Source organism: Notamacropus eugenii, chromosome 2 (assembly GCF_028372415.1).
Source record: "Notamacropus eugenii isolate mMacEug1 chromosome 2, mMacEug1.pri_v2, whole genome shotgun sequence".
NCBI classification, from domain to species: Eukaryota; Metazoa; Chordata; class Mammalia; order Diprotodontia; family Macropodidae; genus Notamacropus; species Notamacropus eugenii.
Genome location: NC_092873.1, coordinates 381759219 through 381779471, shown reverse-complemented (window position 1 = coordinate 381779471; position 20253 = coordinate 381759219). Strand labels below are relative to the sequence as shown.

Below are 20253 nucleotides of genomic sequence, written 5' to 3'. Positions count from 1 at the left end.
AAACAGTTTGAAAACACGTTCTCATCAGGTTAGCTTAAAATGTGCTGGGCTAGAATCCCAAGACTCTTAGTTGTATTGCTGCTTTTGGCCCAGGCAAAGAGACCTAATGTTATTTAATACTGACAGGGTGTTGAACAATTTGCCCAGGGGGAAACCTCTAGAGCTTCAGAGTTAGTTAATTAAATAATTAAACAATAGAAGGAAACAGTTAAGATTTTATATAATATTCACAAATCACTATAACTTTACCATAGCCAATATTTATGTAGTGTTAGATTTAATAAGGCCTTCCTACAGATTTATCCTGAAAGGTAGGTGGACATGATTCCTTCTGACCCTCTAGAACTTGGTCTATTGGCTTTCAAATCAAGCTACAAAATTTTCATTTTCCATCTTTCTGCTTAAAACAAAATCAAACCGCACACTCTCTCAACATGCTTACACCATCTGAAGCTGGCACAAGGACACCCAGAACAACTATCCAAGGATAAGGAAAGGGAGCTTGGAGAACATGGACTTGCAGCTGCCTGCCCCCATTGGTACCCAAACTGGTATTGTTCTACCTTCCATATTTTCACCCAAGTCTTTACTTCTCTTTCCTAAACTTTCAAACCATTACTCTGACTATCCCCCTCCCCCTTTTCTTTACATTCCAACCATATCCCAGGCTGTACATACTACTGTTAACCAATGTCTTACAACAATCCTACCTTTCTCTGGCTATGTGGTTACTTTCAGTCCAGGGGAGTCTCTTCGTTAATCTGCATATCACAAAATTCAGGTGGTCTCTAGGAGATCAAGGACCTCCAAATCTCTCATTCTCCCACAAGAAGAGAGAAATCTGCATTCTCTATTCCTATACCAATACAGGAAGAAGTCTCTGAGACAAATCCTTTAAAAAAAAATCCAGTTAGGTATTTTTAGCAATTACAACATGTTTTTTGGAGACATGCCATGGCTTATGTTCCTTTTGAAACACAAGAGTGGGGGTTTCCGCTACTCCCAAAGTCAATTAAAATATTACACAAGACTTGACTGCCTAACTAATATAGTTTTCCAAATTAAAAATCATACTCACCCTCCTTTATCTCCTGCTTTTCTTCACCTTTTAGAATCTGGAGAGTTAGCACTTAATAATTTACAATTCAAGAGAGCTGCATTTCTCTCACATATTAAGTACTTTAAAAAATAGCTTTTACAGTATTAATATGCATTATAAACAAATCACTGAAATCCTAAAGTGATTGCATTTAAGGCAATGATATAAAAGCCATGATCAAAGTATCTTAAAAGACAAAAAAAAAACCCAACAACTTATTTTTGCAATTTTAAACACACTGCTCTCATGTCAGATATGTGGGGGGGAGGGGGAAGTTCTTTAGATTTAATTTTAAACATAATCGACAAACTTTAGCTTTGGGATCTAATTAAACCTGAATTCATCTAACTTTTGGAGTAACAAAAAAACTCACCTTTCACTCCTCAGTCCTTGCTATCTTTGCTCTGCTCCTTCTAGATCTTTATCAAAATTGTTGACCTGAAAACTTGGTTAAAGAAAAGGCAACAGGCTAAATGCATACATTTTATGATTTAATTAATTAATTAATCAATTCTCTATTAAAGAAAACAGTAACATAATGCATTATGGAGCCAGAAAAATGTTCAGGCTACCCAGTACAGAAATCTTCTGGCTTATATACATTTTGCCGTGAGAAAGGAACTCTCTTAGTTGAACAAATCATAAATTTAGTAAGACAAGACAATTAACAAAGTAGTGTCTGTTGGGACTTGTGATTCCAGGCTATGTAAACATATGTCTTTGTGACATACAATAAGAAAATCCCACCAGGCTTCCTGTCCTAAACAGGCCTTTGAAGTTGTGGTATCTTAACAGAGCTGACAAAGCTGAAGTTACAACCCAGGCCTTATCACTAAGATCCCAGAAGAAGGGTCTGGTAAGGAAGTCCCATTTGCTTGCTTGACATCAAAAGGTGTCCTCTAAGTTAAACAAAGGGGACTATTAGGTCCAGGCTCTTCTTAATTCAAACTTTGGCCCTTATTAAAGTCTAAAATTTATATTGAATATTATCAAAATAAAGCAGTAGTAGGAAAAAAAGGAAAAAAACCTCAGCATTTTTACTCAGAGAAAAAGATCCCTTCTCTGATTTCCACTTCCCAAACTAACTCCTAGGTGGGTCTCACCTTCCTTTTTCAGTTCCATTACTTATTATCTAACTTTATTCTTGTAGCGCCAACTTGATCAGTGTTGGCACTCAAAACAAAACAAAAAAAAATCTGCTGAAAGCCTCTCTTAACCATAGCCTTCAGAAGGTTTCTGGCTGCCTGCCTGCATTTTAAATCTTTCCCCACAAACATGACACAATCATTTTAGAAACACAGAGACAGACAAAATAGCAAGCTGCAGAAATCTGATTTTCTAGTTGGCTTTTTAGGCTTAGTTTGTTTTTAAGACAAGCCAATTTAGATTTAGACCAGTCAAAAAAAACTTTTCCACATTCTTCTAGAAGTCAAATTCACAGACAACAAATTCAGATTGCAATACAATTTATCACATGTCAATTACCAAATTGCAGAGGATATCCTTTCAGAGAAGACCTACACAAGTGGTCTTCATTCCCCAGAACCAACTCAGAGAGAAAAATTCGACAATACCAAGCAGGAGTCTGCTGTTAGGAACAGGGGGTGGAGAAGGGACTTACTCCTTCAAACCTAGAATTTTCAGGACAATAAGAATAAGTCCAGGGCACCTAGTTCCAGCACTGTTGGGAGAGCGAGGATAGGGTGCATTCTTTAATTCCCTGTCCAAGTCTGAGTCCAAGGCACCAAAGTATCAACCTCCAGAGTTTGGTCTAAGAAAAACACACAGGATTTAGGTTGTATCTACTATTTATTTTTTTCAAAGTAATCAGCATGCATAAATGGGAGACAATCTAGAACTGGGTTCCCTAAGGGAGTCAGTCTTAACTGGGCTCATTTGGGGGTTACACAGCACAGTTTGTATAACCTCCCAAAAGGGGCTGATGTCACCTTCTCATCATTCACCCAAGCGAAGAGAAAATATCTCTATACCACACCACTCCCAGCCTTGGGCTTTCTGTACAGAAGAATCTGTTTAGTTGTCTCAGTCCTGTCTGATTCTTCCTGAACACCTTTTTGGGAGATTTCCTTGGTAGAGATGCTAGAGTGGTTTGCTATTTCCTTCTCCTTACAGATGAGGAAACTGACAGGGTTAAGTGACCTGGCCACAGTCACATAGCTGGATTTGAACTCAGGAAAAGGAGTCTTCCTGATTCCAAGCCAAGGGTTTTATGCTGTGCACCAGCCAGTTGCCCAACAAGGATTTAGGAACATCAGCTTTGTGCCTGGTATTTTCCACAACTCTGGAGAAGCAAAATAAAATTAAAACACTCCCTGGCCTCCAAGATCTTTCATTCAACTGGAAATTGCAACACATTCGCAAGTAAGATACCCCTTTCAGGCAGGAATAGTTTGGTTGCTGAAAGAGGCAGAAAAAAAAAACATTTTATGTATGCACACACACACACATATACATGCACACGCACACACACGCAGCCTGATAAAATCCATGTGTGAATAAACAAAGTTTCTCAAAATGTGAAGACATAGACTATTAATTTTGACAAACAGCCACCCGGTTATGGTGAGCAGAGGCAACATCCCTGCACACAATACCTGCAGAACTAGACATTTTTAAAATAGGGAGTGGAGGAAAATAAGAAACAAGTTGAGTTACATAAAAGACGCAGTTATCAGTATTATCAGTCATTGTTCTCAATGGTAAAGCAGAAGTCAAAGTGTGAGATTGGCTAAAAAGGAGGATTCAAAGTTCCAGTCACCACGAGCTCAAGAACAGGTGGATAAGGAGCTATTTATGGAGAGGATGATGATGATGAATCCCATCTCATACAGTCGTTCACTCTTTGAAACACCCTCTGACTCAATCCTGTGGTCCTTTGGAGATCTCTCCTCTTAGGAACACTGGAAGGAGTGGGGCTTAAAAGTAGCTTCTAGAGGATTTACTTCTCCAGTTCCGATCACTTGCAGAGATCCCCTTCTCTGTTAAAAATCTCTAAGAAATAGACTTAATTTGCTATGACAATAACCAGCCAGCTCAGCCTTAATAGCACTAATACGGACATCGCCAGACCAGAAAATTTACATTTTTCGGCTGACAAATTCAAATAACAACTGAAACATTTAAAAATTCTGAACCCAGATTTTTACACTTGGCATGTATCTAATCTTGTTATGACGATCTATTCAAACCAACTGAATTTTTGTTTCACTCCAGTTGTTTTGCTTTCTAGCTATTTTCTTTTAGCTGCTCATCCCTCCCCTAGGAGAATGAGATTCTGGTAGGAAATATTAATAGAACAGTCCCCCCCCCCCACTTTTTAGGGTGGTCTCTTATAAACTATACAACCCACCAATTGTAAGGGTAATCATAGTAGTTTATGCAGTGCCCACTCCATGCCAGGCATCTTCTACGTCTTGGAAGTGACTCAAGCCTATTTTTAGTAAATCTTTCAGATGCTTAGTCTGCAGTTTCCCAATTTTGTTAATATTCCGTGCCAGTTAGAAAAAGTACCTATTAATGAAATATTATTTTATTCAATTATATTCCTCCATGGTCTGAACTTTATAATGCTCATCCTTTACACAAGCCAGGCAGTGTGCTAAGCACTTGACAACTATGTGTTTCTCCCAACAATCCTGGAAGACAGATGTAAATATTTATTATTCCCTTTGTACGTATAAGAAATGATCAGATTCTCTAATTTACTACCATTACAATATTTTCAACCCAATCAGTTTTGATTTAGAATGCCTAGTGGCAATAACTAAATTTCATTTTGCACAAGGTTCCATTATTTTTAGTTGGCTTATATTTTAAAAAAATTCATGGTGACACTCCCAACTTCCCAATATTGCTTCTTTGTTTCTTTGAGTTACCCAAAGAGCAAAATCAATTAGTTTAAATTTTCTAAATTACTAATCCTTTAGCATGACTATTTAAACCACATAAAGATATAATCCGTTCTCTATCAATCAAGTAACTGGTATATTTTATGAGACATATTGTGTAGACTTATTTTGATCAGGGAAGGAAGATATGCAGCAATTATCAAAGGAGCATTGTTTAAAAGAATTTTCCTATATTTTTTCTATTTCAGTGGGATAAGACCGTCTCTGAAATCTCTCTTTCAAAACTCCAAAACTCTTTTACTTTCAAACCCTGAATTTATGCCATCAGTACAAACTCCAGCTTTCTTTACCCATCTACTCTTCCTTAACTTTTCTCATTTTTTATGCAACACTGTTCTTTCTCCTAGTTGCTTAATTCCTCTAATAAACTCCTTTTTGGTTCTTTAATGCTTATAAACTCCCAATTCATAGCAATTTCTTTCAGGGCTTTTAGGCAATTAGAATTAGTTACAATTACACAGTTTTTAAAAATGATAGGCAAATAGACTCTAAAACAACTTCCTGCACAAATTCCTCATTTTAGGGAGTCACAAATTTTAGCAAGCAGGATGACTGTAGAGAACAATCATTTGTCTCTCCAAATTAACATTTTTTGTGCTGGACACACATTCATCCAGCTATTTTGGCAATGTCCAAGTGAGGTCTATGGCATAGGAATGTCACAGTTATTGGTACTCTAAAAGGTTCTCTGCTATTCGCATAATAGTAAGTAACTTTATTATTTATTTTTATTATTATTAAAGGCAACTTCCATTTTGGTGCTTGTTGTCTGTGAACGATTCTAATTCCTAATTGCCTCTTTCTTTTACAAACTTTTGATATTTTCCCAAACCATAGTTTCCCTGTTAGAAATTTTATGTTTGCCTCCATCAGAAGAGGAGCTAATTTCCTAATAGTTATAAATGAACATAAAGCCTTAGTATACTAATTTAACTTTGAATTCACCTAAATAAAATATAGTTCAATAATTTGAACATCTCAGCTTCCACAAAGGCCATTAATTGTCAAGAATTCAAATTGCAAATTCCAGGGCTCCTACTTTAACATATATACATATTATATGTGTGTGTGTGTGTGTGTTCCTACTTTAATTATATATTTGACAATGATTTGAATTAGCAAGATCCTTTTATTTGAAGTATAACAATTTCTTGATTTAAAATTTCTATTTTTATTAAAAGGTTTTGACTTCATATAGAGTTAACAGGAATTGCACTACTTAAAACTATTTGATAGAGATTGTACTTTTCTGAAGGGCTGAGGGTGTAACTTTTTCCGTTTCATTTCAAATCACTCAAAATTAAGTACATTTTTTAAACCTAACCTATTGTAAGGTATCATTTAATAGAGATTCTAAATCACTGTTCATGATTTTGCAAGCTTCTAACTGAAAAAAATTCTTTTATATTTTGTTTCCTTATTTTATTCTATTAAATATGTATTTGTTTTGAAATAATTTGCAAGTTCTGTATTTCTCTCTCAAAATTTTAGTATTTTATACTTTTATAAATCATATGCTCATTTTAGTCTGATCTTTTGTAAACTGAGCACCCTTGATCATTTATGATTATCATCATTTATGACTTTACATGACTTTCAAACTGGACACCCTTACCTTCAAAGTTGCTATCACTGTGAACTGCTCAAAAGACCTTCGTGTGACTATAATCTGTCTTAATACCCTGAAAGCTACTAAGGACTTTTCTCTTCTGTTAAAGGGTAACAGGGCTCCACTGCTAGACCCTACTCTCTGCAAGTGGAATCACAGTGCCTTGCCCCTCCAGTCATAGGTGCTGTTCTCAGCAGCATTGCCCTTTCCCTTTTCCTGCTTTTATGTAAACTAAACAACGCCTTATGATTTTAGGGTTTGGGAAATAGGAGATCCCTTTCCTGAAGAGTCAAGTGCTTCAGTCCGTTTCAGCCTGTATGAGAGGCTTCTAGTGATCTAGTGACAGACTTGGTATCCAGGTTCATAAGACTGAAAGATCCCCAAGGTGGTCATACCTGGTGACACTTCTATTAGGTGTGCATGCACTTACTTTATTCCTCTCATTTTTAGAATTCATATTGTTATTTAATTCTATGGTCAGTGATTCTTTCCCTAACTACAGCCTCATTTATACAATTTGAACTTATTTTCACTAAACAATTGAATTCAACTCAAGTTTTACCGCGTTTTTTACCTAAACAATTGACTTACGCTGCAAAATGATCATTAAGCTTCACTTACTTCCAGTGGCTTTCTGATTTCAAGACAAGTTTTCTTCCTCTGGGGGCACTTTGGAAATCACCTTCAACTTGGGTTCTCTAATCAGGACTTGCTCAGTGCCCTCAGGTTGGTTGTTTAAAAGCAGCAAACAGTAGAAGAGTATAAAAGAACTCCAATTCTATCCACTTTGATTCTTTTCTGAAGATGGTCTTAAATTTTCTTATTCTTCCCTCTAATAATAAAAATTCCTTGCTACAATAAGCTTATCCCAACATTAGAGTTTTTAAAGTATGCCTTTATTCTACATGAAAATTTAAACCAATTCCACAGACTGATACCCTAAAACTTTAGACTTAGATACTGGATAACAGAAAGTTCTTCAGGCTTAACAAATGCATTTCCTTCTCAAATTCTGAGTTGTACAATTATTTAAGCTCACAATATGTTTTAATCTAATTTTTCCTATGCTATTTTCTAAGTTTTTTTATTTTAACACTTTTCTGAATTTCTATCTTGAGTCTCTCCTAAACATAGTTCATGACTATTAAGACAGTTCTTAAAATGCCAACTTCAGTTTCACATCAATCCCTAGTCATTTTAAAGGTCCCTTTTAAGGAATAACTGATCTGTGAATTTTACTTGTTTGTGGTTGTTGTTTTCATTAAACTCTAAAGAGTTTGGTAGTACTTCATAAACTCATCAAAATACTTTATAAAGATATTCAAATTATACTTTAGAAATGGAACAAATTTGATTATGCTTTTTTCACAAATTTGGTTTCCAATAATTTTTTTTTGTATCTTTGTTTTCAATTAATATCTGTATCTGTTTTTCATCTCATTGATCTCCAACATGGTCATGTTGGAAACAAATAAAAAGAGAGAGAGAGATTTGTCCTCTTTTAGACCTTCTTCTTTAAAGTTCATCGTTTTAACAGCTTGTTTCTTTTGATTGATCATACCAAAAGAAAAGGCAAAGATAAAACACCTGTTAGCTATGGGTTAGCAAAAGCAGGAACAACACAGACAAAACAGAAACATATTTTCCATCGTCTTAAAGATTTTCCCTATTGTATAAGGTCCCTTTCTATCTGAAGTAAAGAACACACTCTTCGTAACTTAGTTTCAAACAGACCCACACAGAACCTTTAACAAGACATAATATTAAATGAGGCCTGAACTTCTCCTGGGTTTTTCTCTAGGAGATTTTAAAGTCATGATTTTACCTCTTTCTATTAAGTGTAGAACTCATGACCATTTTGCGGCTGGCCATACACTGTCAACCTAAAATGATTTTTCTGTTTCCTAATTATATTAATGCTTTTAGAATCTTATCAATAAAACTTGTAATTTAGAAACAATACGTATTGCTCTAGGCTTTGCCAATTGTGTTCACCCATTTAAAGTGCCTTTTGTTTTTAGACCAAGTCCCTACTAGATAGAAGAGCTGGTTCAAGTTCCATTCCATTAGACTTTTTGCCAAAGTACTGTGAGAGATAGCAAAAGTTAAGTTTCTACAGAAGTTATTATTAGTTGGTATAGTCATTGAAAATAAGTCCGATAATAAGAAATTCAGCAGACTGCAGGTGGACTCAACCAATCAGGAGACAGACAATGGCCTTCAGAAAGTCACAGAATTGTTGATAAGAAGGTCCAGGCCTGAAACCAGCCTGAACCAGTCAGGAAGATGACCAAGAAGAACCTGGAGAAAGCTTTCCTTCACTGTGCTTGCTTAATGAACCCCAGGTATACAAGCAGACACACCTTGCATAAAATTATCCCTTCATTTCCTGATCATGGGTCCTATGTTAAAGAATGTGTGGGAGGGGGAATCACACTAAGGGGAGGTTACATAATGGGCATGTAGAGAAGATGGTGACCTAATGGAGAACGAACCAATCCATCTCCTGATGGGAGGATCTGTCCTGAACTAACAGTATAAAACCAATCTCGCTTCTGTATGTGACACTCCCTCCTCCTGAAAAGAGGATGGAGACCCACTTTGGCCAAAGTGTTCAATTCCTCTGAACTCTGCTGTAATAAATTTTCCTGGATACCTTTTTAGTGTCAAGCATGTCTCTAACAGTATAATCAGAGGGGAAAAAACTGAGAATGATAAAGGATTTAGCAACATCAACAGCTCATCCATTCTAAGTTGATTTGGGGTGTTATTCAGTAAAATTCCATAGCTTTCTAAATTATCAGAAATTCTATGCTTTGGCCAAAACAATCCCCTAAACCCTTTGTATTCTCAAATCAAACTTTACACAACTTAATAGCTTTCTCTTTAGTCATCCCCATCCCCCTGGACAGGGAGCCCACCCTTTTTCCAGGCTGTAATAGGGACCCAGTAGGAGGCATTTCTCTTCTTAGGCCCTATCCCATCTCTCATGCGGGCATCCTCCACGAGGAATGGCACTCTTTGGAGGAACCGCCTTTGAGAGAATTGGACTAGATTCCCCAGGTACACACCTTTTTGGCTATTCCTTCTGAGAAGTTCTCCAACTGAAGGCATTAGAGAGTACCTCCCTAAGATATCCCACCCTGAAACTTTCCCTAGAGAAACTTCACCCTTTCCCTCTGTCATCAAAATAAAGCAAGGGAGATAATTTCCAAGCAGCCTGAGTTCAGCCTATATGGGCATCATTCCTACAGCTAACACTATAATATTCAGGGATTTGTTTTAACAATTTCTCCACTAGTTCCAATTCCTAATTCCTAGGCATAACTTCTAGGGCCCTAAGACTGGTCAACTAGGACCTAAAGGTGATTTAAAAGGGAACCTTTGGCAAAATTTATCCCTACTTTCCTTTAAATCTTCCTGAAAATTTAGCTCTAACTAGCTTAATTCTACCAAACATAAGTCAAAATAATCTTTTCCTTTCCTTGTATTTGTAAAATCAAAATGAACTTTCTTCTCAGGTCAAAAGAGAGGTCATAGTCTTCTTGGCAGCTTTCTGTTGAAGTTGGAAATCTCTCCCCTAAGGGCTCAAAAGTCCCCCCTCAACCATGTTGAGAGATTTCTCTACAGATGACAAGAATTATTTAGTTATTCTTTAATGAAAGAATTTAAAGACAAAAGGATCAGTTTTAATCCTGCCAATGGGAAGTTTTAAAATTATCCAAATGGCTAGCTGGCTGAAAATGAGGAACTAGCAATTCCACAGCTGAATCTCCCTGGTCTTAACAAAGTGAAAATAAGAAAAATGAGGGAAAAGAAAAAGAAAGAGAAGAAGGAAGGGAGGAAAGGAAGGAAGGAAAAAAGGAATGAAGGGAAGGAAGAAGAGAGGAAGGGAAGAAGGAAGGAAGGGAGGAAGGGCAGGACAGTTTTTAAAGTTGCATTTTGATTTAATTATATGCAAAACAAGAAACACAAGCAATATGTAACAGAAACTCATCATTTCATGAAAACCTCTGTTCGATGTTTATAGAAATTGCTTTACTAACTGATGTTAATTAAGAATTTTTTAAAGTCAGAATGACAGTTCTTGGAGGGGCTATGGAAAAAACTGATAAATACTTTTCTGGTTGCAGCCAATGAGAGAATCTCTTTTACTTGAGTGTGCTTTTGTGTTACAAGGGTTCTCATTCATCTTTTTTTTTTTTTTCCAGTGAAAGAGAAGGGAGATGGGAGTATGAGCCATGGTAGAAAGAAATCCCACACCAAAAATAAAATAAAAGAAGAGGAAGAAAGAAATGAAAAACAAGATGGTCATTGAAATGTTTTATTTTGTTTTGTCTTATTTAGTGCAAAGAGAGTATACAAAGCCAAAGGGAAGAGCAGACAAGGAGTTGAAAGTTACATGTGGAAATTATTACATATGTATTTAAAAAGAAAGACAAACTACACATAATAGGGTTTCTCAATTTTGTATACAATCTTCTTTGCTATTAATAAGTAAATATCATTTTTTTTAAAATAGAAAGACCATTAAAAAAAAGGAAGCATGTACCTGGTGCATTGTCTTGGCATGTATCTTGATTGTACCAGGTAGCTCATTGTCTGGGGCTAATCACCAGGCCTAGTTTTAGTTATTAGATACATGGCCTCAAGGCTACAGGTTCCCCACCCCTGATCTATAGCATCTGGTAGTTGTTCTAGGGCATTGATTTGGGTTTTCATATGTTGCAGTAATTTGGTGGTATTATTAGATTCATCAAGGATAAGGGCACAGCAGGAGATTTGTATCACAGCACAGGTTACACGTTGGGCAATGGTCAAGATTGTCTAGTGCCTTTGTATTTTGCAAAACCATTTTACGGATTTGTCTTACTAATAATGTTAACAACCCCTGTGCTTCAACATTATAATTAAGTGTACTTTGTATAAAATTTATAAAGGTTTCTACTTGGGTCTTTATAAATTCCAATCTAATACCACATAATCAATAACATACAATATACTATAAGGTAGTAATTATCAAAATTCTCTGATACTGGCTAAGAAATAGAACTAGAAAGAAACAGAAAGGTAAATCAGTGGAACAGAGTACACACACATTTTATAGCAAGGCAAATGACTACAATAACCTTGAGTTTGACAAGAGTAAGGTATGTTTGTCAACTGCGGAATGGCTAAACAAGTTGTGCTATATGATTGTGGTGGAACACTACTGTGTGGTGAGAAATGATGAGCTTGATGACCTTAGAAAAACATGGATAGATATGCATGAAAAAATGAAGAGTGAAACCACGAGAACATTGTATACTGCAACTGCAATATGGTTTTAAGAACAACTTTGTAAGGGAGGAGCCAAGATGGTGGAGCAGAAAGATACACATATGCTAGCTCCAAACCCATAGCCCATAAAATACCTGTGGGGAAGAGCTCCTGGCAGATTCTGGAGCAGCAGAAGCCACAGGACAGCAGAGTGGAGAAGATTTCTGTTCCAGAGAGATCTGGGGGACCAGACATGGGGGGTCCATCGTGCACCAGACCCAGAGTAGAGCCCAGCCCTGTCTTGGCTGCGCAATGCCAGGAAGCACAGATCTGAGCGGGCTCCAGGGATGGAGTCTCCAGCGGCAGTGTGGGTCCCTCTGCCCACAGGTGCCAGGGGTTGGTGAGAGGGTCTTTTCAGCTCCCTGAGAGGGGAGCTGGGTGTCTCCATGGCTCGGGCCCCCTCAGGAGGCAGCAGCAGAGGCGGCAGTGGACAAGGGCTCCCAAAGCAGGCAGGAGCTCAGATCCATTGTTGAAGGTCTCCGTGTAAAGCTCCTGAGGAAACTAAGCCCTGTGTGGTGGCTCTGCCCCCACCTGAGCAGCTCAACTTAATCTCACACTGAATAGCAGCCCCACCCCTGCCGAAGCCCTAAGGCTGGAAAGCAGCATTTGAATCTCAGACGCCAAGCTCTAGCTGGGCAGAACTGGAGGCCAGGTGGGTGTGGAGAGGAAACTCAGAAGTCACGTACAGGCTGGGAAAATGCCCAGAAAAAGGGGAAAAAAAAATAAGACCATAGAAGGTTACTTTCTTGGTGAATAGATATCTCTTCCCATCCTTTCAGATGAGGAAGTACAATGCTTACCATCAGGGAAAGACACAGAAGTCAAGGCTTCTGTATCCCAAACATCCAAAATAAATATTCAATGGGCTCAGGACATGAAAGAGCTAAAAAAGGATTTTGAAAATAAAGTTAGAGAGGTGGAGGAAAAACTGGGAAGAGAAATGAGAGAGATGTAAGAAAAGCATGAAAAGCAGGTCATCATCTTGCTAAAGGAGACCCAAAAAATGCTGAAGAAAATAACACCTTGAAAAATAGGCTAACTCAATTGGCAAAAGAGGTTCAAAAAGCCAATGAGGAGAAGAATGCTTTAAAAAAGCAGAATTAGCCAAATGGACAAGGAGATTCAAAAGCTCACTGAAGAAAATAGTTCTTTCAAAATTAGAATGGAACAGATGGAGGCTAATGACTTTATGAGAAACCAAGAAATCACAAAACAAAACCAAAAGAATGAAAAAATGGAAGATAATGTGAAATATCTCATTGGAAAAACAACTGACCTGGAAAATAGATCCAGGAGAGACAATTTAAAAATTATGGGACTGCCTGAAAGCCTTGATCAAAAAAAAGAGCCTAGACATCATCTTTCATGAAATTATCAAGGAAAACTGCCCTGATATTCTAGAAACAGAGGGCAAAATAAGTATTCAAGGAATCCACAGATCACTGCCTGAAAGAGATCCAAAAAGACAAACTCCTAGGAACATTGTGGCCAAATTCCAGAGTTCCCTGGTCAAGGAGAAGAAATTGCAAGCAGCTAGAAAGAAACAAGCCAAGTATTGTGGAATACAATCAGGATAACACAAGATCTAGCAGCTTCTACATGAAGGGATCAAAGGGCATGGAATATCATATTACAGAAGTCAAAGAAACTAGGACTAAAACCAAGAATCACCTACCCACCAAAACTGAGTATAATACTTCAGGGGAAAAAATGGTCTTAGAGGACTTTCAAGCATTCTTGATGAAAAGATCAGAGCTGAAAAGAAAATTTGATTTTCAAACACAAGAATGAAGAGAAGCATGAAAAGGTAAACAGCAAAGAGAAGTCGCAAGGGACTTACTAAAGTTGAACTGTTTACATTCCTACATGAAAAGACAATATTTGTAACTCTTGAAACTTTTCAGTATCTGGGTAGTTGGTGGGATTACACACACACACACACACACACACACACAGCACAGAGTGAATGGAATAGGATGGGATCATATCTTTAAAAAATGAATTTAAGCAGTGAGAGAGAAACATATTGGGAGGAGAAAGGGAGAAAAGGAATGGGGCAAATTATCTCTCATAAAAGAGGCAAGTAAAAGACTTTTTAGTGGAGGGAAAAAGACGGGAAGTGAGAGAAAAACATGAAGTTTACTCTCATCACATTCGACTAAAAGAAGGAATAAAATGCACACTCATTTTGGTATGAAAACCTATCTTACAATACAGGAAAGTGAGGAGAAGGGGATAAGCAGGGTGCGGGGGATGATGGAAAGGAAGGCAATGGGAGGAGGGAGCAATTTGAAGTCAACACTCTTGGGAAAGGACAGGATCAAAAGAGAGAATAGAAGCAATGGGGGGCAGGATAGGATGGAGGGAAATATAGTTGGTTTTATGCAACACGACTATTATGGAAGTCATTTGCACAACTACATAGATATGGCCTATATTGAATTGCTTGCATTCCCAAAAGGAATAGGTGGGGAGGGAGGGATGAAGAGAAGTTGGAACTTAAAGTTTTAGGAACAACTGTCGAGTACTGTTCTTACCACTAGGAAATAAGAAATACAGGTAAAGGGGTATAGAAAGTTATCTGGCCCTACAGGACAAAAGAGAAGATAGGGACAAGGGAAGGGAGAGATGATAGAAGAGAGGGCAGATTGGTGATAGGGGCAATCAGAATGCTCAGTGTTTTGGGGTGGAGGGAGGGGACAAATGGGGAGAAAATTTGGAACCCAAAATTTTGTGAAAATGAATGTTAAAAGTTAAATAAATAAAATTTTAAAAAAAGAACAACTTTGACCAACTAAGTCATTTTTACTATTATAAATATCCAAATTAATTATAAAGGACATATGAAGAAAGATGCTGTCTACATCCAGAGAAAGAATTGACAAATAGAAGTATCTGTAGAATGGTTTTACATACATGTTATATGTAACATTCATGGCATGTATGTTATATATACACATATTTATGTGAAGGGTAGCCATTTCTAGGTGGGGGGAGGGAGGAGGAAGAAAAAACAAAAAAATTCTATGATAACTTTATTAAACATTTAAAAGGAATAATAAGCTGTACAAAACAGATTTGCAGTTTCACATGCAATCATTTTTTTTCTATTATGTAACAAAAATGCTTTTTTTAGTTTTTAAATTCAAAATGAAAAAATGAAAAGAAAAAAATGCGGAGGAGAAAGAAGGAGGTGAAATGGCTAATCCTCTGTTTAAAAATGAAACTACACTGGCAAAAATTCCAACTCTAACTTAATAGTCATATAACTGAGACAGATCTCTTAACCCTATCTAAACCACTGTTTCTTTATATTTAAAATGGTCTCCCACCACTGCATCCCAGACCATCTCCAATCATCCTGATCTACATCTGGCCACTGGACCCAGATGCCTCTGGAGGAGAAAGTGAGGCTGGTGACTTTGCACAGCCCTCTCTCACTTAAATCCAATTAATTTGCAAGTCATGGTGATGAGGTGTTTGGGTGCATGTGCTTGGACCCCAATTCTAAAATTATATTTCTCTTAAAAATCACATTTGTCTCTAACCTCAAAACACTATCTCAGGCAGTCTCCCTCCAGCTCAAGGACAGCCTGCCCCAACAGAAACCATTGTCTGCCTTCCTGCCATAGTAACCAGCTGTACCTACAGAATTTATCACTTAGAGCCAGCTGCATACTGACTAAACTAGCTGTGCACTGGGTCATAGGGACATTTACTCTTCACTGACCAAGCATATGTATCTTCTACTTAAATGTATGTGTACTCCCCTCCATTAATCTTGTCTAACAAGTCATTGATAAGAGAAGCTTGATATTTCCTGGTCAGCCCTGACCATTAGTTAACTTAGGGAGGTTTCAGGCCTAAAACCACACCTCCATGTAACCCCACCTTGGGCTATTTCCCGACGAATTTTGGGTAAAATACCTGTGCAGTATATACCCAAAGTGCATGTTCCTTTAAGAACTGACCCCTCCTTACCACTCCCTAATCACACCCCAAAACACCTAGTTAGCATATTTGGCACACATCTTACTATAGAATAATCTACATAAACTTTATCTATAACTCTTTTAAATTGCAGGTTCCCTAAGAATTCTTGTCCGCTGGAAAGCGTAATATTAATAAACTTTTTTGCCTACTTGTCTTAAGATTGCTTGAGTCCAATGAATTCTTTCCAGACTAGGTTGACAGGATCTCTTGTGGTTCCTGCACCTTTTTTGATCCCCATCAGTGGCATCATCTTCCTGGTGTCATAGTCCTCTTTGGGAACAAAGGACAAACCACACAAAATGGTGATTTAGAAACTACTTCCTAATGGGTATCAGTGAAACCTAAGAGTTGTTTTCATTTTAATTTCTTTTGGAAATTAAGTTCTTTTTGGAAATTTTGGTTTGGAACATTCTTATACATGGTTATCGATGTGTGGAGTACAGACACCCTTATCAATGAATCAGAAACTCAGAGATATTAGCAAAAAGAATAGTTCATTTATTGACTTTCTTGAGAAAGGGCTCCCTCAGAGCAAAAAGATGGTGCAGACCCAAGAGAGCAGAAATATATTTAGCTCAGCAGATCATATAGGGTCTAACTGCAATCCCCCCTCCCTAGCCTTCTTCCTCAGGACTCATTGATGCAAGCCTTGAGGGTACAATCTATTCACAGCAGTCTACATCAGCAACAGAGAACAAAGACAGTTTCACAAATTTGTCTGGAAACAAGGACAGGGGAGAAGTCATTGAAAGAGTAAGCAGTTTTAGAAAAAAAAAAAGGGGGGGGGAGGTGTTATTCCTTCCTGCTACATGCCTGAAAACAAGGAGTAGGGTGGGGGAGGAAGTCTGGTAAAGTACAGGATGTGTTGGAACATTTCTTTACAAAGTCAATCTACTGGCAATGTTTCAACAGAGCAAGAAACAATTAACTCTTTGAGGAGGCTTCACTCCTGAGAGATCCTCAGACATCAACTCTCACATTGATAACCTGCATTTCTTCTTTTGAAAACTATTCATATACCCTTTTTTCTTTAAAAAATAAGCATTTATTAAGCACCTTTTGTGTTCCATGCACTATGTTAAGCACCTGACAAATATTATCTCACTTGATTGTCACAGCACCCCTGGGAGGTAGTTGCTCTTATGATCCCTATTTTATAGATAAGGAAACTGAAAAAGACAGAAGTTAAATGACTTGCCCAGAGTCACACAAATAGCAGTTATCTGCAGCTAGAATTTTACTCAGATCTTCCTCTCTCCAGGCTCAGTGCTCTATCCACAACTCCATGAGAGTGACATGGTCAATTTTGTTTATTTAATCTGTTATTTTAAATCGAATATGCTCACATTTGACAAAGTCATAGTTAGACAAGTTCCAACAACATCAAGGGAATGGTGTCAATTACACATAAATAACAGTTTTCTTTCTAAGAACCAACTTTAAAGTAATGACCCCAGAAAGTATTGAGCTTCTGGTTGTTTATTGTGACAGAAAAGATAAGTCAAAATTCTCTTTGATGGACTTGACTCTGGTAATTTGATTGAATACAGCCTTTGACTTCCCTGTCTATCCTCTGCTACTCCACATTATGCAGGAAAATAATAGGAAGACATATAGAAAGCAATTGGAGTTCTGTAACATGGCATGTGGGTTGCTGGGGGGTGATCCTTAGAGTCATAGAATCCCAACAGATTAATGGGTTTCTGTAATTCCTTGTACCTTCCTACCATTGAACATTGTACAGAATAATGCCATAAACGTTGATGATATGTAAATATTAACTACATGTCAAAAACTTAAATTTTATGTTTTTAAAATCATGGCCATTCATATACCATAATTTATTCAGCCATTCCCCAATTGATGGGCATCCCCTTGATTTCCAGTTTTTGGCCACCACAAGAGAGCTGCTATAAATATCTTTGTACACGTGGGACCCTTTCCCATTTTTATGATCTCTTGGTGATACAATCCTAGAAGCGGTATTGCTGGGTCAAAGGGTATGCACATTTTTGTAGCCCTTTGGGCATAGTTCCAAATTGCTCTCCAGAATGGTTGGATCAGCTTCATATATCCTTTAACAATTTATCTATAGGAAACTGGATCCTGTTCATATAAATGTATATTAATTCCCTCTATATGTTCCAAATCAAGCATCTATCAGATATAGGATTGTCATTTTCTACTACATCACAACACATACCACCTCCTATTTGCAAGACACTGTGGGAAAAACCAACAAGTATGGACATGTGGGGAGGAATGAATGATTCTGCAGCCCCTCAGGCAGGGACAGAGAGAAATGTAAAAATGGAACAGTATTAGCAGGAAGGCTGAGAGCAAGAAGGTACCCTGGTGTGGAAGTGGGCAAGTATTAGTGCCAATTGGCAGTAACTCTATCAGGGTCCTTCCAGGTGCTCCACAGGCTCTGGGCTAGGGTAGGAGTAGAGAGTCCTTCCTTGGCACCAGCTCTGAGTTTCAGTAGCAAGCAGTATTTTAGTATGCCTGAGTATGGTATTTATGTGAAATCACAAGACCATAAATCTAGACCCTAAAAGGTCCTCAGACCTGAGAGAACATTTAGGTCGATTTCCACATGTTACAGACAAGGAAAATGAAATCCACTAAGGGATTCATCCATGGTGACAAAGACAGTAAGTGGGAGAGCAATTCTTGGACCCCAGGACCAGTTGCTCTTTCCACTGCTTCACAATGCTTGCAATGGAGGGGAGAGTGATGAATGTGGAGGCAGAATGACCAATTAGAAGGCCATAAGATAATTCAGGGAAGAGGTAATTAATTAGAGGTAAATATATATATACACATATACATATATGCATACATATATACACACATATTATATATTTATATATATATATATATATATATATATATATATATATATATATATATATATATATATATATATATATATATATATGACAGAAAGAGTGAATCACAGAGACATTTCAAAGAACTAGGGAACAATCTTTCCTTAGAAAAATGTGTTAATCTGTTCAAACAAATAATACATTCAGCATAAGAAGGGAAGAAGTTGAGTTGGGGAAGGAGGAAATCTTGATCTCAGATTTCTCTGATAAAGGTTTGGTATCCAAGATATATAAGCAATTAACAAATCACAATAAACAACAGATTATATGTACATATGGATGTGTGTTTGTGTATATTATATGTAATATATATACTTTTGTTGTTATTGTTCTTCAGTCGTGTTAGAGTCTACATGACCCCATGGTCTTCTTACCAAAGATACCGGAGAGGTTTTGCCTTTCTTTCTCTAGTGTATCCCCATTCTACAGATGAGGAACTGAGACAAAAAAGAGTTGTGACTTGTCCAGGGTCACGCAGCTAGTGAGTGTCTGAGATCAGATTTAAATTCAGATTTTCCTGATTCCAGTCTGGTGCTCTACCCACTGTACCACCTCGCTGCCTATATAAGTACGTGTGTATACAAACACATATATACACACATATATGTATATATGTGTATAAATGTATATGTATGTGAGATATTTCCCTCCATGTATGTGTATATACATGCACATGTGTTATATATGCATGTGTATATATACGTACATAAATGTGTGCGTATCCAAAAGCCATTCCCCAATAGATTTCTGGTCAAAGACTATGAATAAACTGTTCTTAAAAGAAAAATTGCAAAAATGGAGTAGTGCTTATCAGAGCTCTAACTAGGATAGAATGTTCAGGGATTTGCTTCTGAGCACCACAATTAAGAGATGCAAAAACTGTGCTCCTTCAAAATCATATTCAGAAGTCAATTTAAGAACAAATCTCCACATATCCAAACTAAATTTCCCTCAGTTACTTGCATTTTTTCATGACATGAATTATAATTTTGTTTGGAAGGTTCAGCTGGTGCTTCTTTTCCCTGGGGCCAGATTTCCCTAACAAGTTCTTGTGGTGATCATTTTATATCTGTGGGAGTTATAAAGGAATTCCTTTGGAGAAGCATGGCATCCTGTTAAAGCTGGCTGGCAGCATGACGAGTGAAGGCTTCTGATATTCCACATGCCAGACCCTAACTTCTCTTCTTTTCTTTTGACCCCAGAAATCATTCCTGTCCCTCAGATCCATATACAGTCACAGTGTCTAATACCACTCTGGTGCAACCTTACCCTGGATTGCTGAGTCTCAGGGCCTAGGAAAACTATAACACTGAACTGGAGGACCTGGAACCTCCTGGGTGAGCTGAAGCAATCAGAAATGGCAGAAGAATCTCCCAACTCCAGAACCTTGAGTCTGTCCTTACCCATAGGTCG

The 20253-nt window shown here is 37.5% G+C and overlaps 1 long non-coding RNA gene across 6 annotated transcripts in view; it reads right to left on the bottom strand.

Moving 5' to 3' along the window:
• Positions 1–18753, bottom strand: part of LOC140528962 (uncharacterized) — a 145647-nt gene extending 126894 nt beyond the window's left edge. For 2 of the 6 annotated variants that reach the window (XR_011975359.1, XR_011975360.1), the window contains exons 1-2: positions 1473–18753; positions 711–856 (exon numbers count right to left, since the gene is read on the bottom strand). This is a non-coding gene — a long non-coding RNA (uncharacterized lncRNA). Of the gene's footprint in view, positions 1–710; positions 893–1472 lie in introns of all 6 variants that reach the window. The other 4 variants (XR_011975361.1, XR_011975363.1, XR_011975362.1 and 1 more) reach the window with 4 other exon arrangements.
• Positions 18754–20253: the final 1500 nt, after the last annotated feature.